Consider the following 20,033-nt stretch of genomic DNA (forward strand, 5'->3'; position numbering starts at 1 on the left):
AGAAACGAAAACCTGATCGTAGTGGAGAAAACTTGGATAGATAAACTCAGATGGATAAAAGAAGCCATTGTATTAACACTGGAGAAGCTTTTGATCGGTGGAGAAATGTGAAGTTAGACAAAGCATTTCTTACTGATGCAGATGTTGCATTCTTCTTACTCGACTGGTAAATTAGCTTACCAGCTAGTTTATGTATCTAGGCTAGCTATGTTACAATCCTATATTGAGCTGGACATTCTAGTAAATGATGTGCTGATGGGTGAAGTAGCTGGTATGGTTACCTGGAATGGCTGCAACTTAGGCTGTCAGTCAAATGAAGGGGTGGGAGCTTCCTCTCCAAGCTGCTGTACTGAGATCTAGATGTAAACATTGTAGCCTTGTAAACATTAAACATTAAGACTTTCCGAACATCTTTGAAGGTAATAAATTGGGGTCTAACAACACTAACAACATGTCTGTAAGAGTGAAATTATGAATGTAAACAAATCCATGTTGTTCACATGGAAAACTCTGTTGTTTATCTATCTATCTATCTATCTATCTATCTATCTATCTATCTATCTATCTATCTATCTATCTATCTATAATGCATCTGTGGGCTACTATTATTGGCCTATTGTATCAAGCACATGAATGGACAGCATGCCTCTTTCTTCAGGAGCATTTACAGGAGAGCAGTATGTTCAACTGTGTGTCGGCTCCAGACAGTGTAATAAAATGCACCACACAGTGTGATCGCATTGTGAGAGAAATCAATATATCGCTGGACTGGTTTAGACAGGTTGTCTTTGCTGTTTTTTTGGGACTGCATAGAGCAATTCAAATGGATGTGAGTGTACAGCATATTTGTAGCTATGAGTTCAGGACTCATCAGATGTACAGACATTGTAAGAGTGAGTGTACATTGTGCTGACAGAGGATGTAATGGATACGACTACCACCTCTGAAACCACAGCCCTCATTTAAATTCTACCAGAATCTGCTCTCCTGTGTCTCTCCTCTATAGCCCTCTTGGCCTTCTTACTGTCTTAATTAACAATGAATTTATTAGATGACATTCTGTACATATGTTCTTTCATCTGTTTGCCTGGCAATGTGAACAGCCAGCGATGCACACTTGCACATCATCTCTGCACATGTAATAATGTGGAAAATCAATCATTAATATTTTGCACTGCATTTATCCTCTAAATGGTAGACCATGTGAACTAAAAACATCTGCTAGCTTGTGAATCTGCCAACAAAGTCACTGTAGCTTTATTTATTTATTTGCTGTATTATCCTCGATATGCTCTTTTGCTGTAATGATTTGTTGTATTATGTATTGTATTTTCTAGTCTCTGCTGCTGCAATGACCCAATTTCACCACAGGGATCATTAAAGTTTCATCTAATCTTATAATATATATATATATAATGTGTAAATTTGTGACATTTTATCACATCACAGTTTGATTTTCCATAGTTTGTATAAACATGTATGATGGTATATCTAGGGCACAACAAGATATTGTGAATTCAAGTCCATATGCCATAAGCCTCCACTCCTCTATATATCTAACAGGATATGTATATGTATATCAGGCATGCTTGGGAAAGATAACCTAGCGTGTTCGTGGCCACACAGTCGGCGTGTCATTGTCTCAGACCCTTGTCCCGGCTGTTAGTGAAATATTTGCTTTGGCATCAGAGAACAGGGGCTGCAGGGCGGTTTCGTGTCTGCAAACAAGCTGGGGTCTTTCCTTTGACGTTTTCTCCACCCTCTCCCTCTTTTTTCTTTTATTTCTCTGTTTATCTTCATCTGCCTCATTTTTTTAAAGTGAGAGGTTTCATTATAAATCATGGGGAATGTTTCTCGCTATCTCTTTTCGTGTGTCTGCCTATTCTCTCTGCTTTTTTCCCCAACTCCACCTACTCCATCTCTCTCTCTCTCTCTCTCTCTCTCTCTCCCTCCCCCTAACAAGGGATAAAGCCTTTGGCCTTTTCTCTTGTATGAATTTTGGAGCTCAACTATTTACCTCCAGCCCACCCCATGGTTATTGCTGAGATACAGCAGTTCATTAGACCCCTCCATAGGACACATTGTTTGGATTATAATTTTGGGGTCAGTGTGATTTCAGGATTCAGCTGGAATGGAAATAACGGAGAAAAGAATAACAGAAAAGCAGTGGAAATGATGTCCCCATTATTCAACCATTCAGCACCATGTCCCAGATCCTCAACATCTGTGTGTGTGTGTGTGTGTGTGTGTGTGTGTGTTTGTTTGTGTCCATGTCGGTGTATGTGTATTTTTTCCTTTGTGCATGTAAGCTTTCATGCTGGGGTACATGTGGGTTTATATACTGTATGCGTGTGTGTGTGCGTGTGCGTGTGCGTGTGCGTGTGCGTGTGCGTGTGCATGTATGTGTGCGTTTTGGTGAGCAGTATCCGCCCACTCGCCCATACGGCAGCTGACAGACAGACAGATGGATGTTGCAGCAGTAGCGGCATATCATCAATGTCTCCGGGGGAAAAACAACCCAACTACACTGCTGTCAATGTGAAAATCAAATGGCCACTTTTCCACAGCAGGGCTGAGTGAGGCTTGGCCAGGACCTCCTCAAAGTGATTACAGCGCAAGATCAAAAGCACTAAAAAAACTTTGGCTAATTGAAACGATAGCAGCAGGGACGTGATCAGAAACACAAAAATGCAAGGAAACAGCACTTTCCTATTAGAAATGAATGGAAATGATGTCTTCAAATCCTGAAGAAAAAAAGCAGAAACACTTAGAAGGGACGACTAAGTGACGTGAATAATGAGTAAGCCTGGACTAGCCCTGTTTGTCCCTGCAGTGGAAATGAGCCCAAGCTGTGTTCTCCAGCCAGGTCCAATCACCAAAATCCCTTCATCTCCGTCTTCTCTCTGCTATTTCTCCTTCCCGTCCTCCCCTCTGTGGTTTTTGCTTTCATCTGCTCTCTCTACCCCGATTTATTTCTCACTCCTCTCTTTCCCTTCTCTTCTTTTAAAGCCCTTTGCGTTTTCCTTTCCCCTCTCTGCATTTCAGCTGCTCTGTATTCACATCCCCGATTCTCCTCTTCCCCTTATTTCCTTTCCTAATTGCTCGCCCTCTCTTATTTGTTGTCCTCTCATTACCCTCTCACCCTCTGCATCTCTCTCTTTCTTTCTCTCTCTCTCTCTCTCTCGCTATCCCTCTCTCCCTCTCTCTATTTGTCCCGGTGGAGCACCCCGCACATAAACAACGGCCAGTCAGCGACTCTATCTCGGCGCAGCGCGGTGCGCCCGGCGGCCCTCGTTTCTCACGCCTGTCCAATATCCTGCTGCTGCTCTTTGTGCAGGCCGCCTGCCCGCAGCGCTTTGCCGTATTTAGTGTGCTCTCCCAGCGTGCCGGGACAGATAGGAGAGAGAGGGAGGGGAGGAAAGAGGGGGAGAGAGAAAGAAGGAGAGAAGTATAGCGGGAGAGAGATGAAGGCAGAGGGGGCGAAGGAGAAAGCAGACATCCGCCGGAGTGACTGCAGCTCTGACTCTCTCTTTTCTCCGTAGCCCCGGGCAGCTGTTGCTCTACAATGCAAATATAAAGCAGAAAGCAGGGCCTCTTTCCTTCTCTCGCCGCTTCATCTTCTAGATTAGGTTGATGACACTCCTGCTTTTTTTAGATAGGGAACCATGGAGAGCGTCAGGGAAGATGAGAGAGCGGGCGTGACACGCAACAAGGGCTGTGAGCCAGGCTTGAACCCTTGCATCCACAAGTGCATGGTAGGAACAGCAGCCAGCTGAGTCACCAGCATCCCTCTCCTCTCCTCTTTTCTCTTCTCCTTTTCTCTATTTTTTTCTCCTCTCCTCTCCTCTCCTCTTCTTTCCTCTCCTCTTGTTTCCCCTCCTCTCCTCTTCTCTCCTCTCCTCCTTGTTTCCTCTCCTCTCTTCTCTTCTTGTTTCCTCTCTTCTCTTCTCTTCTCTCCTCTCCTCTCTTCTTGTTTCCTCTCTTCTCCTCTTCTCTCCTCTCTTTTTGTTTCCTCTCCTCTCCTCTTGTTTCCTCTCCTCTCTTCTCCTCTCCCCTCTTCTCGTCTCCTCTCCTCTCCTCTCCTCTCCTCTTCTTGTTTCCTCCCCCTCTTCTCCTCTCCTCTCTTCTTGTTTCCTCTCCTCTCTTCTCCTCTCCCCTCTTCTTGTCTCCTCTCCTCTTCTTGTTTCCTCCCCCTCTTCTCCTCTCCTCTCCTCTCTTCTTGTTTCCTCTCCTCTCTTCTCCTCTCCCCTCTTCTCGTCTCCTCTCCTCTCCTCTCCTCTTCTTGTTTCCTCCCCCTCTTCTCCTCTCCTCTCCTCTCTTCTTGTTTCCTCTCCTCTCTTCTCCTCTCCCCTCTTCTTGTCTCCTCTCCTCTCCTCTCCTCTTCTTGTTTCCTCCCCCTCTTCTCCTCTCCTCTCTTCTTGTTTCCTCTCTTCTCCTCTCCTCTCCTCTCCTCTCCTCTCCTCTCCTCTCCTCTCCTCTCCTCTCCTCTCCTCTCCTCTCCTCCTCTCCTCTCCTCTCAACATTCACTGAGTAGGAGTGAGAAGCAAGAAGCCTGGGTGTACATTCCTTTTGTTGAGTGTGTAACTGGAACCAGACCAGGAACAAATTCCCTCAAATGGCAGTTTATTTACCCAAATAAGCTATTTCTATTGTTATCAGCAATTAAGCAAATCCCCTGAGCCATCCAAGACATGTGGGCCCAGTTTTAAGAAATTCAAAGCGTTTGGTTTGCATTACAACAATTTACGTACATGCTATCTTGTGGTTGTTTTTTTAAACTGAAAGGAAAACATTATACTCACATAAAAGACTCCCTCCAGGGCAAATAAAGATGGCTCTGCTTTGTGTGAGCAATACTCAGTGGTCTACAGCAGGAGCTATTGCAGGCAGCGAGATGTGGAGGATACATTGTGTAAAACAATGTTTGTGTCTATAATCTATAAACCTCTTTAATCTGTGATTACAGGCGCACCTCTGATTTCTGCGAGGGCTTTTCTCCAGTAATCAGAACCATTACAGTTGGATCTTGTCACATGTAATCCATTACTCTTACTGCATGGTCACTAGCAGAACACAGTTAACCCCTTTAGCGTCGACGCACCCCGCTGACCCACAATGCATCGCACCCCCTCCCCATTTCACTTACGTAAGGAGAGATTCCTGGGAATTGTTCAGACAAGGTCGCGACCCCATGTAGCTTCCTGTCAGACTCAACAAATTGCCTGTGCTGAGAGAGCAGAGCCAGCCTGCTGCCGGCCAACGCTGTTGTTTTCCACTTGTACGCTACACGGCGAGCTCAGGTGCGCCTTGGGATTTTTGCTCAAATGTAAAGGAAATCAATGGCTAAACCAAAATATCCTTGAGTGGTCATTGAAATCTGATGAACACAGCTTCTTCACCCGTGCAGCTTGGGCTTTATCCAGCAGCTGTTTGTGCTTGTTGGCCCTCTTACATGATCCCATTAGACGCACTGTATTGCCAACTTTGAGCAATCAGCAAGGTGTTCCTTTGGATTTTGTTTCACTTAAGTCTGCACTCTTCTATGCTATAGCAGGTGAAATATGTTTAATAATGCAAGAGGATCGTTTTGAGGAAATGGAGCAGTATTTTCTATGCTAAATGTAATCCACTGTCATCCATATTGATTTGCCAGTCCTGATCCCCACTACAGGACCGTCTCCATTGCTTCACATGGTTGCCTGTGTGTCATTGTCCTTAGGAGACTGATTAACAGTATAGGTTTGCTCTCTATGCTTGCAGAGCTTATACCTTTTCCCCCTTATAGAATAGAGGGTGGGAAAAATTAGCTATGTGCTCTGGTCATTGTTTAGGCTTCAGTGGTTTTATGGTTTAATATCAGGTTGAATCAAGGGCAGGAATAAACAGCAAGACATGCTGACAAAGAAGCAGAGACACACACTGAGACATAGTGTACACAGACAGAGAAACACAGATAAACTACAAAGACACGCACCATGTCTGTAGTCTGTTCCACTTTGCCTCTGTCTGTCTGTTCTGTAGCTGTGGTTTTTGGGCTGTAGTGATTATTAGCGATATTAGAAGCAGCCTGTTTTGTCTCTCGCCCCCGCAGGTCGGCAGAGTTCAGCCCTAGAGGAAGAGGCTGTCTGTGGGAGAGACCAAAGCCACAATCAGGTTATTGCTTACCCATGATTAACCCACGCTTAATGATATGACTCTCTCTCTCTCTCTCTCTCTCTCTTTCTGAATCTCTTCCCTTGCGTTCGTTCTGCCTGGGCCCCTGCTCTCTCTCTCTTTTTCTCTTATTTTTCTCTTCTCTTTCTTTTTCTGCTTCAGCCTGCTTTTTACACTTTACACCGGCTGTCTGTCTCTCTGTCGTTCCAAATCAGATAGCCAAGGCTCTTCTCTAAATGTGTTATCAACCATGAGACCAAGACGAGCAGAGAAAGACAGAGAAATAGAGACTGAGCGATGACGTGTGCTAAATAGAAAAGGAGCTGATAGAGGAGGGGACAGAGAGAGAATATGACTCTAACCATGAGGCTCCACTACAGCCAGCGGGCATCAGGCATCGCCATCAGCCATCGAGGGAATGCTTCCTTTGAAATCAATGAAAACTGCTCTACTGCCCGCATTGCATTAACATTGTGTTCACGTTACGGTCGAGGCCAATAGAGGCGTCCAAGCTCCAAACCTGCCAATGGTTTAATTCTTGATGGCTGATGCACATATTCGTCTTTATCTACTGCATTAAAGCAAGAATAAAGTTGATATTGGTTGTTTTTTGGTGTATTGACTAATAAAAGTCAATGGCAATCCACATAGGCTGTGATGTTCAATTAAAGAAAGGCAAGTACTTTTCTCAAAGTGACTAACATACTACAAAAATCTCATAATTGTAACCTACTATACAAGTGTCTGGCTGTAGTTGTATTGTAGTTTGTTCCAGCTCAGCTTTTGTTTACATTTGTGCACACAGTGGAAAAACTACCAAAGCTGTTCTTATGCATATTGATGACTATGGTACAGACGCTTTCCCCCTCTGCTCCTCTTTCAAAACAAGGCGCTCTGCGGAGCAGCTAGAATGACACATTGACGCGTTTAGTGGAATGTGAGGGTTAGTGACTCTGACGCCGCTCCGGTGAGAATGTGAAAAGACCCGACAAAGCAGGGAAATGTGATGTTTTGCAATGAAAAAGAAAAACACTCGGGCGAGTCAGAAGGCAGAGGAAGCAAGAGAGAAATACAGAACAGGATGCACACAGAGAGAAATGCGGAGGAAATAGAAATCGCCTTTCTCTCTGTCTTTTTTTTTCGTCCTTTCTTTCTATTTCCTTAAGTGTCCGAGCTGTTTTTGTTGCATGCTGACAAGAGGGCCTTGCTCTCTGCATTCATTTCCTCTCTCTGTTGGCCTGCTGACGTACTGACTGCACCTAGAGCAGGAGAGAGAGAGAGAGAGATGATTGAAGAAAACGTCTGCATTGTCCCTCTGCTTTTATAGGGAAAGCAGAGGAGTGACAGCACATATTTGTCCTTGCATTTCCTTACTATACATTCCCTTACTATGTTCAACAGGCAAACATAACAGACCAGAAAAGGCTGCGTTTGCTTTGTTTAGTAATGCCTTTCAATCAGCAGTCTTCTCTCCCCGACTCTGTCTCTCTCTCTCTCTGTGTCACACTCTCTTCCAAGCTTATTTTGATGATCAGTCTGACAGCCTCTCTCTCTCTCTCTCTCTCTCTCCCACTCTCTCTCTGTCATGCACAGTCACACACTCCTCAGCACAGTTCAGGTCTGGAGCGTTGGGGCGTACAGTGTGGTCAGTTCAGGGGGGCGTCTGTTTCAACATATAAACAGTCTTTTCCCTGCTTGAAGGCCTTATCAGCAACTGGCCTTCCTCAGGATGTCTGCCTGTCCAGGCCCGGCCCAGTCACGCACACACACACACACACACACACACACACACACACACACACACACACAGACACACACACACGGCCTGTGAACACTGGAAAATGTTGGTCATATTTTACTTACTACTGTTTTTTTAATCCTAAAACCATGTTTTGTAATGGTAATTTGGTGTGACACTTGCTCTAGGACAACTCTGCACTGTGAGAAAACAAGGTACTGACTTTCACCTTTTTTGTCACAGTGTGACAAAAAGTTTCTCTATCTTGAACTTACATCATTCACATAACTTACATAAAGCTGTGTCATTGCTTCCAGTATTTCTAAACAGCAAGGATAAACTGAAATTTGTAAATTTAGTCTCTGACGGTGCGACTTGTGGCTGATCACAGTGTAATGGTAATCTTGTCATATGGGGACCCAGCAATGGCCCTGTGAGCCATCTTGGGTCCCGACTCGTCGATAAATAAACACTGTTCCAGAGTAATTCTCATTCTGCGGATGGTTTCCCATTGAAGACACTTACTGCACCGTCTTGATGGCCTGACAAATTCTGATTTACTGCTTGGTGGAAAATGTCAACAGCTGCACTTCAACACAATCTTCATTGACCATTGACTAAATGTCAACATTAGAAAAGCGTTTGGTGTTAGAGTCATGCCCTCCCATCCATTCAAAGTGTGTATCTATCTTTGTCTCCGTGTCCATCTGTCTGCACACACATACCTGATTGTACTGAGGTTGAAGGAATGAGAAAACAGAACAGCCAAAAAAAAACCAAAACATAATAGACATTCTTTAGCAGTCAGTGGCGGTGATACCATCAGCTGGTGCGAGGTTAGTGTAGACTATATATGGTCTGGAGCCGTTTTCCTGCTTCTACAGATGGTCGCCCTGTGTGTGTGCCCAAGTGGTGAAGTATTGCTTTAATATCTCCTATGTATTTCAAACACTGAAAAATCAAAACCCATTTAATATATGAAAGTATTTGCAAAAAAATGCAAATCTTAAAAAAGATCTTATGTATATTTTGCTTGATAAATGAGGCACATTGTGAAAGCTATGAAAAGCTTGGCTAGCCTAAATATTGATGTATTTCCAGAGAAGATTTAGTTGAAGTTTTGTATATGCCTAAGCAGTGAGGCATTTGGTCTTATTTATGAATAATTCCAGATTGCTGCTGCTGGATGAAGACTTTGTATGTCCCAAAAGATCTCTCAGAATGTGAGTAAAGCTGGATTATTTATCTTATTTATGCGTATGTATTTGTTAAAGTATACAATGAGTAGACATTTTGTGGCCCCTAGCGCCATTGTGCATACTCAATGCATAGCAGGCTGTGCAAAAAAAAGAAGAAGAAGAAAAATCATGTGGAGGTTGACTGTATTGAAGGTGCATTCTGTACAATATAAAGTTCATTTTGCGAAGAAAAATATTGTTTCATAAGGCTCCAAGCTGTTGGGCTGAGAGTTGTTTGTGAGCGGTGGAGGTCGCCAGTTAAAACAGTTTGGGATTTTCACACTTACACCCACTCAGACGCATGCACACACATAGGCTACACTTACACAGACCATTGTGTGTGTTGCCAGACTTGGCATAAATCTCACACTGCAAATGTTATTTTAAAACTTTTAGACTATAGCCCAGACAATAGAATGTCACTAGACATGGCAGCAATTTCTTAAAAATAATTAGTATCAGTATATTCAAAATAAAGAAAAACGAAATGAGTTGCTATTCCCAAGACTTTTTAAAAATAGGCATTCAAAGTTAAAATATTTGATGGTGTAACATCATTTTATACCATGTGACCCCTTGGTGGAAACTCAACCCTATATTGGCAGATAATGCAGTGTGTATTCAACTTTTATAGTCACATGGACCTGAGGAGTGGAGGATTTGTTAGTTAAGCCGGGCTGAGGGTGAGTGATGACCACAAAGTGCCTGCCAGTGGCCAGCAACCATTAGTTATAATTACATATATTCCAAATACTTTCTTTCTTTTGCTTGATAAATCTGGTCCACTGTGGGAGTTATAAAAACATTCTGCATACGACTCCAAGCTGTTAGTCTGAACTGTATGTTTACGAGCTGGGGAGTAAAAGCAGTTAAAACATTTTTAGATTTTCACACTTACACCCAGTCAGACACATGCACACGCAGACACTCGCAGAATCATGTGCTGCCAGACTTTGCATAAATCTCACACTGTTGATGTTATTTTAACATTTTAACAATGCTTTTTTTTTTTTTTTTTTTTTGCCTAAGTCAACAACTCCCAACTAGTGCTGTGAGAGTGCTGGCATGCAACACTTCGCTCAACACACCCTGCACATAGCCAGTCTCATAATCCCTCACCCTGACACTGGTCAAGCCCACCTGTGGCCAAGTGGAGAGTGCTCTGTAATGTGGAAATACCACACTTAACATTTTTAGTAACGCATGCAGCCTTTTCACTGCTCCACTCGGGAACATCAGCCTGCTAAAGGTAAATTATAATATTTTAGACAAGTGGACATTATAATAAGTTAGACAAGTAAGGGGCTTGACATGCATGGTGAGTGTTTTTAATGGTGTAAAACTCACAGAAAGAATGAAAGTGTCTCAGCATTAAATCCCAGTGCAGCGCAGCTTAATTACATATGCTGTGACAGACAGAGATATTTGATTGGTTCCCCTTTGAGGATCAGTCATGTTTCCCATCACAGTCTGTCCCATTCTGTTCTGTTCTGGGCGAAGAGCTGCACTCCGGCGTTTTGACATTGCAGGTTTTTTGTTTTGAACATAAGAACAATCGAGGTAGACAGACAATGTCTCATCCCCGCGCGCAGAGAGTAGACAAGGTGGGGGTGAGACTCTAGAAGTCCCATGGGTCTGAGGTGGGATCTGATCTCCCCTGACAGGAGAAGGTTCATGTGATCGGCGAACAGGGAAGCTTAACCCCCTAGGCCGCGTCACACTCTCAGTCCAGCGCTTGAGATGAAAGGACGCGTGGTGATTTTATGCGGTGTGTCGGACATATAGGGAGGATTTAGGCACATTCGCAGGAGCTGGACAAAAACAACGGTCAAAAGGGAGGAAATTAATGATAAAATTGAAATCACTTTTTCATACTCACATACTCACAAACACTGCAAAGGTTCCTGTTTTTTCACTTTTCTACTGTCACAAAAGCTTTCCTGTTCTATAGCTATAGCTAAAAAACTAAAGGAGATGGTATTTCAAGTTTATAATCTATAGGTGAGAAGAACTGCAGTAATTTTAATTGCTTCACTACATCATGCCTCAAAGAACTGTGTAGAAACCTGCCTAACCTATCTTTGCCATAATTTGACGCCAACTACGCATTGTTAAATGTTCTTGGTTATTTAGTTGTGTAGGAACTATTTTATTTGTGCACAGATCATACCCATAAAGTTGAGCTCAGTGTGTTTTAATAGAATAGAATAGAATAGAAGTGAAGTGAATTGACTCAGTTGAACTGAATTGCATTGAATCTACCTGCAACAATTTGAATTTAGGTATTGCTGCAACCTGCAGGTGTGTCCATACATGGCTAAATATGCATACGCTGCAACAGAATGGCATGGCTTGTAGATATGACATCTTACAGCATGTTACAGACCTCTGAGTCGACAGATATGGGGGCTATATGTTAACATATCTGTACAGCTGATCATGCACAACATAAACTCCCTCTGGTTTTATGGCTCCGTTGGCTCTTATTTATGTCGCTGTGTCACTGGTTTTATGACCTTTACCTTGATGAATAGCCCTAGTGTGTGTATGTGTACGTGCACACGTGTATGTGTGGGTGTGCAGGTTTTAGATATGGTAGCGTGTGTGTGTGTGTGTGTGTGTGTGTGTGTGTGTGTGTTGGTGCGCTGTTAGACCCCTGTGTCTGGTTTGTAACTGTATTTCTTTTCAGTAAGAGTGAGGGTTAAGTTGAGGTATTGATGAAGCAAACAGCTCAATGGCACAGATACTGTATGGAACTATACCTCTCCACACAAGTCAACACACCCACACACACACACGCACGCACACACACACACACACACACACACACAGACCTGCACATGCACATACACAAGCGTTAACATGAGGCCTGCACATACATGCCAGTCATTTACAGATCTGCACAACAGATGGGAGGTGTGTGCATGAGTGTGTACGTGTGTGCTTACAAGCGTGTGTGTGTGTGTGTGTGTGTGTGTGTGTGTGTGTGTATGTGTGTGGTTTGTGTGTTTCAGCAGAGTGTAAGGCCTCTAGGTTAACAGAGCTTAAATGGGAGTGGTTGGTAGTTAGCTGCTGGTCTCTGACCTGATAATAGCACTCTCTCATGAGTTGTAGACTCACACATGTGAGAAGGATGACAGGAGAAAGTCAATGACAGCAAAGGAGGACGATGATGAAAATGAAAGACTGCAAAAATGTCCATCATAGCAGGTCATTCAGTTTCTTAAAATCCTATTTTGTGAAAGTGAACACCAAAGTGATTTTTTTTTTTTTTTTTTTTTCTTTCAGTGAGGGAAAATTGAGATGGAGAAATGGAGCAGAAAGCTGTGGGTAGTTGTGCATGGGGTCAGTGAACTGTTGGGAGTTTGTGTGTGTGTGTGTGTGTGTGTGTGTGTGTGTGTGTGAAAGAGATAGAGAGAGAGTGTATGTGAGAGACACAGAGGGATAAATAGGATGCAGCTTAGTGTTGACTTGGAGATGAAAACCCTCATTAATCTCTGAGCAATATCTGAATGTGAAGCTAAGGCTACTTTCACACCAAAGCCTGCACTTCAATGAAGGAGAGAAGGGACACATGCACCAGGCTAGTTGTTGTTCTTGTATGTGAAAGTCTGAGTGACATTTTGGCTACTAGGTTTGTATTGGCAATTGAAATGTTGCTAGACTTTGTCTTGTCTTGTCAGTCCTGACTAATGCAACTACACACTCACCGAGCAAGTGCCAAAAATCCAACTCCAGTGTTGCATCCCTGTTCATTATTTCTCATGAGCTCATGTTCACAAATCACCACTGCACTATCCAAGGTCAAAGGAATATAGGCCTATGTTTTATTTTCTATTATGTCTGATTTTCTGTGCACCAGCATTCCAGTATGACAACTTACTCTGTCATCTCTCTCTCTCTCTCTCCCTGTTTTTCTCTCTTTGTCTCTAACACACACACTCACACACATTCACCACATTCTCTCTCCCGTAAACATGTTTATTCACAGTCATTACAAACACCATCAGCAAGGCAAACATTCTGATTTATGACACAATTAAAAGTGTAAATTAGCAGTTACGCTATCAGCAGTGTCAATACTAACTCTGTTTTCCTGCTAAGCCATCCCTCCAGTTGTTCTTGAAGTCAGAACACATGTACTCCAAAACTTTCTTTTTCTCCTTCCGGTCTTAATTAAAAACGAAACCCCCTTTGGCCTCGGAGCACACCCGCACAGAACCATTAAGTGGGACTGGTTTGATTTAGAGGGCTGGCATGGCAGAGCTCTGTCTTTAATCACAGAAGTGGGATGCCATATATCCATATGAATATTTCATGTGCTCCATATATCTGCGCACTCTGAGCGCACGTCAAGCCAAAGTGCGGAGGCTGTATTTTACAGATGCGGCCTTTGTAGAAGTCCCACTTCTTCACCGCACGCTCGCTGCCCCGCTGTTTTAGGGCGCACGGTTGCTTTAACGATGCGATCCACACAGTCGGAGGGTGTTAGCAGCGGTGGGCTGAGGGATCGGTGCAGGGGCGAGATAAGAGACAGGAGCCATTAGCCGGGGCAGTTAGCCTGTTTAAAGGCAGTTAATTATTTACCTCATTTACACTACACAGCCAAACTGATGTAGTCAGGGTTTACTCATTAGCTCGCTTTCCACTATGGGGCCGGACGGAGCAAACTAGGGTTTACTTATTACTCACATTTCATGGAGACGATTCCTCAGCCGGGCTAGTCCATTGTTTCAGATAAAAAACAAGGTGTTTTTGATCCCGTTTTTGGCTGACCTGGTCGCAGAAAGCCTCATTTGGCCCTTTGGCACAATGGTGCTGGTTGACTTTTAGTCCTCCAGTAATAATTAGAGTGGTGCATGGTGGGAGTTCACTGTAGGGCCAGCCATGTACCTCCAGGCTGCACACACACACACACAGATACACACACAGATACACACACGCGCTCGGAAACACACATGAATGAACACACTAATGGATGCATGCATGCACATGGACCCGCACATGGACACCCACAATACATACATGCAAGCTCGCACACAGACACACACACACACACACACACAGGCAGCTACTCTGCCTCATGCGTCGTCAGTGCGGCACCCGAGTCATGGGTGGGTCATTTGCACGAGGAAATCCCTATGTCATGGTCAGAGAGTGGCTTAGCTTACACACACACACACACACACGCACACACACACACTCACACACACACACTCTCTTAGCCTATAATAGATATGTACTTGCATCAACACTATACAAAAGCACATACACAGGCTCATGGACAAAACCACAGAGGCACGCACACATACACACAGAGAGCAGTGTGTGTGTGTGTGTGTGTATGTGTGTGTGTGTGTGTGTGTGCTTGCGTGCGTGTGTGTTTTCTCCATAGAGCCCATTTGTCTTATGGGGTGTTATTTTTCTGGGCCAGTTGGTTGCTGTGGGCAGGCTGGGTGAATCCATCACACTGAGAGAGCCAATACTCAGCTAGACAACCTCTCCTCTCCTCTCCTCTCCTCTCCTCTCCTCTCCTCTCCTCTCCTCTCCTCTCCTCTCCTCTCCTTCTACCCCTCAGCTCCATCTGCCAACACCTCCACCCTCATTTCTCTGTCCCTCCCTCTCTTCCCTTCCTCCCTCCCTCCCTCCCTTTTCTGCTCTGTTTTTCTTTTTCTGCTGAGGTTAAGAGAGAGAGGGTCAGTAGCGCTCACAGAGACAGAAACAGGAGGGAGAAAGAGGAGGAGAGGAGCTGCATGGCAGGTGAGAGGAACCCCTTCCCCCCCTTGAGAATTTTCCCCGTTTTCTGACTCATCCCCCCATTTTTGTCTTTACCCCGCTCACGTCCTCTCATTAAGTTTTTTTTGCTGCCTCTTGTTTTTCCTTAACCTGTTTCTCTCCCTCGTTCCCTCTCTCTCTCTCTCTCTTGCTCTCATGAACTACTTTTCCTCTGTATTTCCCTCTGTATTCATTTGCTTTCATTTCCATCTTGTTTACCTCTCTTTGCCCTTCTTCTCTCTCTTGATCTGTTTACACCTCTTTTCTCACTCCTCTCTCTCCATCTCGTTCTATCTACGGGGGGAACATGGGTCAGATGTGTTTGTCTGGGATGTGTGAGAAAAAGCGCCAAAGTGTGTGTGTGTGTGTGTGTGTGTGTGTGTGTGTGTGCGTGTGTGTGTGAGAGTGTGTGAGAATGAGAGAGAGAGAGAGGAGTTTCTCTGTTAGCAGAATGTTAGCACTGTTCACACTGAGCTTTTGCAGCTGGTGCAATGCAGGAGAAGCAAGAAGGCAGGCTTGCAATTAGGCTACACACACATGCATGCACACACACACACGCAAACAGGGAAGCGAACATACAGTCAGTCTACACATTCTGGCAACCAGCCAACGCTTCTCCTAGGCTGTTTGAGTGTGCTCGTGTTTGTGTATCTGTGTGTTTTTCTGCGTGTGTGTTCTGCTGTGTGTGTGTGTGTGTGTGCGCAAGCGGAAGCAGAGCTGGATAGCTGTCATCACTCTAAGATCAATAGACTGTGAATTCGTAAAGTGTTGATTTCTTCCCAGAGTCGTCCTGCCTGCTCTACAGAATGTGCTGCTATACTGTACCGCCATCGGCTGCCTGCCTTCACTCTCTGTTGGTGTCAAGCACACTCTTATTACTAGGAGGTGTGTGTGTGTGTGTGTCTGTCTGTTTGTGGGTGGGGGGAGAGGTGGTGGCTGTGGGTGGGTGCATGTTTGCGGACGTGCATGCATCAATGTCTATTTTGTATTCATTTTCTATGTGTTTGCATGTAAGTGTGCATGTGTGTGTGTGTGTCTCCTTCTCACTTCTGCTGTATAAATAGAAAGTGGTAATTAATGAAGAAGGGGGTTCGTTCAGGCATATTTATACCTTGTGTTTCCGTGTGAATGGGTTCATAACATCGGTTTGAAGTTGTCTATGCGTTTGAATATTCTATGCGTGTTTTGTGTGTGTGTGTGCATGTGTGTGTGTGTGTGTGTTGTTTTTACCTGTCATAGCTAGCGGAAGCAGATGTGATGAGACATGGCAGTACTGTCACTGATCCCCTCTCCTATGGTAGTGTACAGTATAACACCCCCCCCACACACACACACGCGCACACACACACACCGCCCTCCATTCTTTCGTCACATCTCTCATCTGTCTCTCTTCCTCCTTTCACCATCCCTCGTTCCTGTCATCCCCTCTAACAGCATCCTTCTCCCTTCCCCCTCCGCTCCGGCTCCGTCTTTCTCTCACTTATTCCACAGCTTTCCCTAAATTACATTCCCCTCTCTCTCTCTCTCTCTCTCTCTCTCTCTCTTTATCACTATGCCTCCATCTCCCCAAGTGTACCCCACCTCCCTTTCCCCTTTATCTCTTTTTCAACCTCCTTTAACATCTGTTAATATTGACTTCCCACGCAGGAACAGTCAGCTAGCCCACATGCTAATTAGCGGCAGCGGTAGCCGTACGTGGCTCCAGGACCCTCATTAATTTGCATGGGGAGAGACGCTAGCCATCGCGCTAAAGGATCTCTACGCTAGCTAGAGCCGGCTGGATGTGTGCTCCGATGAATAATAGATGGTGTGTCGCTTCCTTTATCGCTAATGAAAGCAGGCAGCTGCTCCTCGTGCTGAAATGCCACTGTAGGGCGTGAGGAGAACCCGTCTGTAAGAGCAGGATGCTGTTCCTCTCTGTGGGTGAGGGATAGAGAGATGGAGGGATGGGAGGGATAGAGCGATAAGAAAACAGATGCAGGGCGGGTGGGGCGTGAGGGTTATCTGTCCTTTGGAGACTGACAAGACAGACGCAGGACGAGGATGGCAACGCTGAGATGCTAAACCACTCCTGGCGGTCCTAAAATCTCTTGCTCTCTTTCTGTTCTATCATCCTCCATGTCTATTCAAACTACTGTATGTGCACTAGTGTTGATCATAGTGGTTATATTCTGTGTGATTCATCCTGTCCTGCCTCTACTTCAAAGGGGCCTTATCCACAAGATCCTACGGTAACGCTGAGTAAATCCACCCTAAAACCTAAACACTATTAAACAAGACTAGGTGTCCTCTTGCTAACCCTCTTTCTAGACTCACCATTTTTTACATCAACAATCTTACAAGGAGAAATCCATCATAGAAGAGGCAGAGATACCAGTTTCTCCACTGACAGTAGTCTCAATAGACCAGAATGCAGTGCAGCCACAGCTTGCAGATCTGCGGTTGGTAGCGTGTGAAACGTAACACCCTCTTTGACGGCTTTTTTGGAATTTGAACAACCGGGCACAGGACATCACAGCATCGCTCCCTCTCCGCTCTCACTTTTTCTTGACTGGAAAAACTTACTATCACTGTCACTCTCTCCACCGACACATGTGAACTTCTGTGGGGCTTGTTGAAAGGCATTCTGGGAACATAGGAAATTGCTAACTAAAGTAGAGGTAGATGAAGCAGGTTGAGGGAAAGCTAGTACACCACAACAGTAAATTACAACACTTCATCGCAAAATACTCCTGGAATGAACTGAACATCACAAATTGCTGATATCTAACAGTGTAAGAGTATCCAAGGTTGTTGCCATGTTGTGGTTTTCTACTTTTCACTTCATTTTCCCTTCCTCTCTCTTCCTCTTTGACTATCTCCTTGTCAACCATTCAGGTGTATTAAGATGAAGGCCTCCTGGTTTGATATTGCTTGGTTGGACAGAGTGAAAAATACACAGCAAACACAGGGTGAACATTGCACTGTGGGATATGCTAATCTAGGAGGCCACCATCCATATGCAGCCTGTCCATTCTTATTATCTTACATAACTCAATTCCCTGTGCGGAGGCTACAGAACCATTGCCTCAGAACAAAACTACAGAAACAGTTGGTACCTTTTGTGCCTTTTGGTCGATTTATTTTTTGAAAAAGAGTTTCTTTTGTTTGCCCTGAGCTTCAAAAGATAATAATTTCCATTCGGCAGTCAGATACAGAACATACTGTATAATGTAAGCTAAAACAAAGCAGTGACAATAGATTTTGTCCAACACAGACAGTTGTTTTTTGTCTCTCTTGGGCTCTGCAAAGTAGAGATAACCAGCAAACCGCTGTAGTTAACCAGCTTTGTAGCTTCCCACAGTTTTTATGCCTATCTACTACTTTGAAGAAAACTTCTGCAGACTTGTGTCCATAACAGTTACATTGAAATTCCTATTACACTCAAAGATGTTCTTAATTATGATGATGGGTTAAGGTACCCGGTGCAACCCATAACCTTAATTTGAAGTTCGTCACAGAAAAATAAAACCGTTTGAATTGACCTGTAACATAACAGCGCTTGGTGCAGCCATCCAGGATAATCTTGCTACTGCCTGACAAATGCCACAAACAGTTCCCTCACTCATTTTCTCTCTGAGGTTCAGAGCCAGATGTTGCGTAGAGCAGTGGGAACAATCTGGCCTCTGCAGAATACATACACAGGACTGTCATACTGGATCAAACTGGATCTAACGGGTCTAGACAGAAATTAAGTAGCCTGGATTATGCCTGGACTGGAATTGACTGGACTGGACTGAAGGATCTTAAGTGCAAATTGGCCCAGAAGACGTATCCCAAATTGGCCCAGAATCCCTAGAGTAATATCAAGGCGTTAGCTGAGGGAGGACGATCTGGCTCTTGCACCATACAAAGACAGAGATACTCTAAGACTGGCGCGGGATGGACTAGATTGTGCTCAGATAGGCGGTATAGGGCGGTGGGATTGATCTGGCCCTGCAGAGGACACAGGCAGACTGAGATAAACACTGAAACATCAGATAAACGCCTCCCAATTCTCTCTTCATGCTCTGGTGCCAACACCGTCTTTTCTCCAATCTAGTTTAGCAATCAGAAACTTTCCAGTTCCCAGTTGTCTTGTCTACACTGTATGTCTATAATTTTCTCAGCTCACTGGTCCAGAGCCTCTCTGTTCTGTAGTGTGCCATCTGCAAAATTGACATTCACACCTGCAACTCACTAGATTTAATTAGTTGCACCATCAACAGCATCCCTCATGCATTTGTATCATAGGGAATGTCTTTGAATTACATCACATTCTGCTCTGTAATGGGACACACAGATACAAAATGGACACACAAACATTAGGGGCCGTATTCAGTTGGTCCTAGTGCTGAAATTCTAAGAAAATTCTTAGAAATATGACGATTTCTAAGAACTTCCCCTTAAAAATAAGATTAAATCCTAGTAATATATAAGATAAAAGCAATTCAAGAAACATCTCAGACCCTAAGACAACTCCTAAGGATAGGATGTCTTGGGATTTTCTTAAGCAGAGGAGAAAATGGCTGCAACAGGCGGAGGAGGAAGAAATGTTCTCCAAACGCTGAATGACAGTGAGTTAATAACGCTACAGATTAGATTGTGCAGGCATGATGTTTGTGGTTGATCTCATTACAGATGCGCTCACATCTCCCAGTCAACGAAGCAGCGGTATTAGGCCCGAAATGAAAGTGATCACAACATTAAGATATTTGGCAACAGGCAAAATGCAACAGTGCAGCAGTGATGATTTGGGTCTATTGCAACCCTCCATCAGTAGAATAATCACACCAACAATTACAGCTCTTTCACAGCCTCATGTTGTGATGCAGTTTATTTCATTGCACAAGAAATAGCATTTAGTGTGTTTTCCTGGTGTTGTCGGGGTCACTGATGGGACACACGTCTGCATCGTCAACGATCTACTCTTGTTCAACAGCCCTATTCCTATAGGCTTCCCAATACAGGCCAGCAATCATACTAATTGGACAAAGTCTTGAGCCATTTTCACCACATCCCGGAATCCCTGACCTGGGCCTTTCACTCCTGTTTTTAGTATGGGGGAGGAGGAGGAGGAGGAAGTACTGCAAGTCAAGAAAGTCAAGAAA

The 20,033-nt window shown here is 44.3% G+C and overlaps 1 protein-coding gene across 1 annotated transcript in view; it reads left to right on the forward strand.

Moving 5' to 3' along the window:
* The window catches only part of kank4 (KN motif and ankyrin repeat domains 4), a 73,128-nt gene that overhangs the window by 27,470 nt on the left and 25,625 nt on the right, over window positions 1-20,033 (forward strand). The window contains exon 2 of the mRNA XM_078285452.1: window positions 6,092-6,153. The gene's annotated coding sequence lies outside the window, so the exon portion shown is untranslated. The remainder of the gene's footprint in view (window positions 1-6,091; window positions 6,154-20,033) is intronic.

The sequence above is a fragment of the Centroberyx gerrardi genome, chromosome 9, assembly GCF_048128805.1.
Source record: "Centroberyx gerrardi isolate f3 chromosome 9, fCenGer3.hap1.cur.20231027, whole genome shotgun sequence".
NCBI lineage: Eukaryota > Metazoa > Chordata > Actinopteri > Beryciformes > Berycidae > Centroberyx > Centroberyx gerrardi.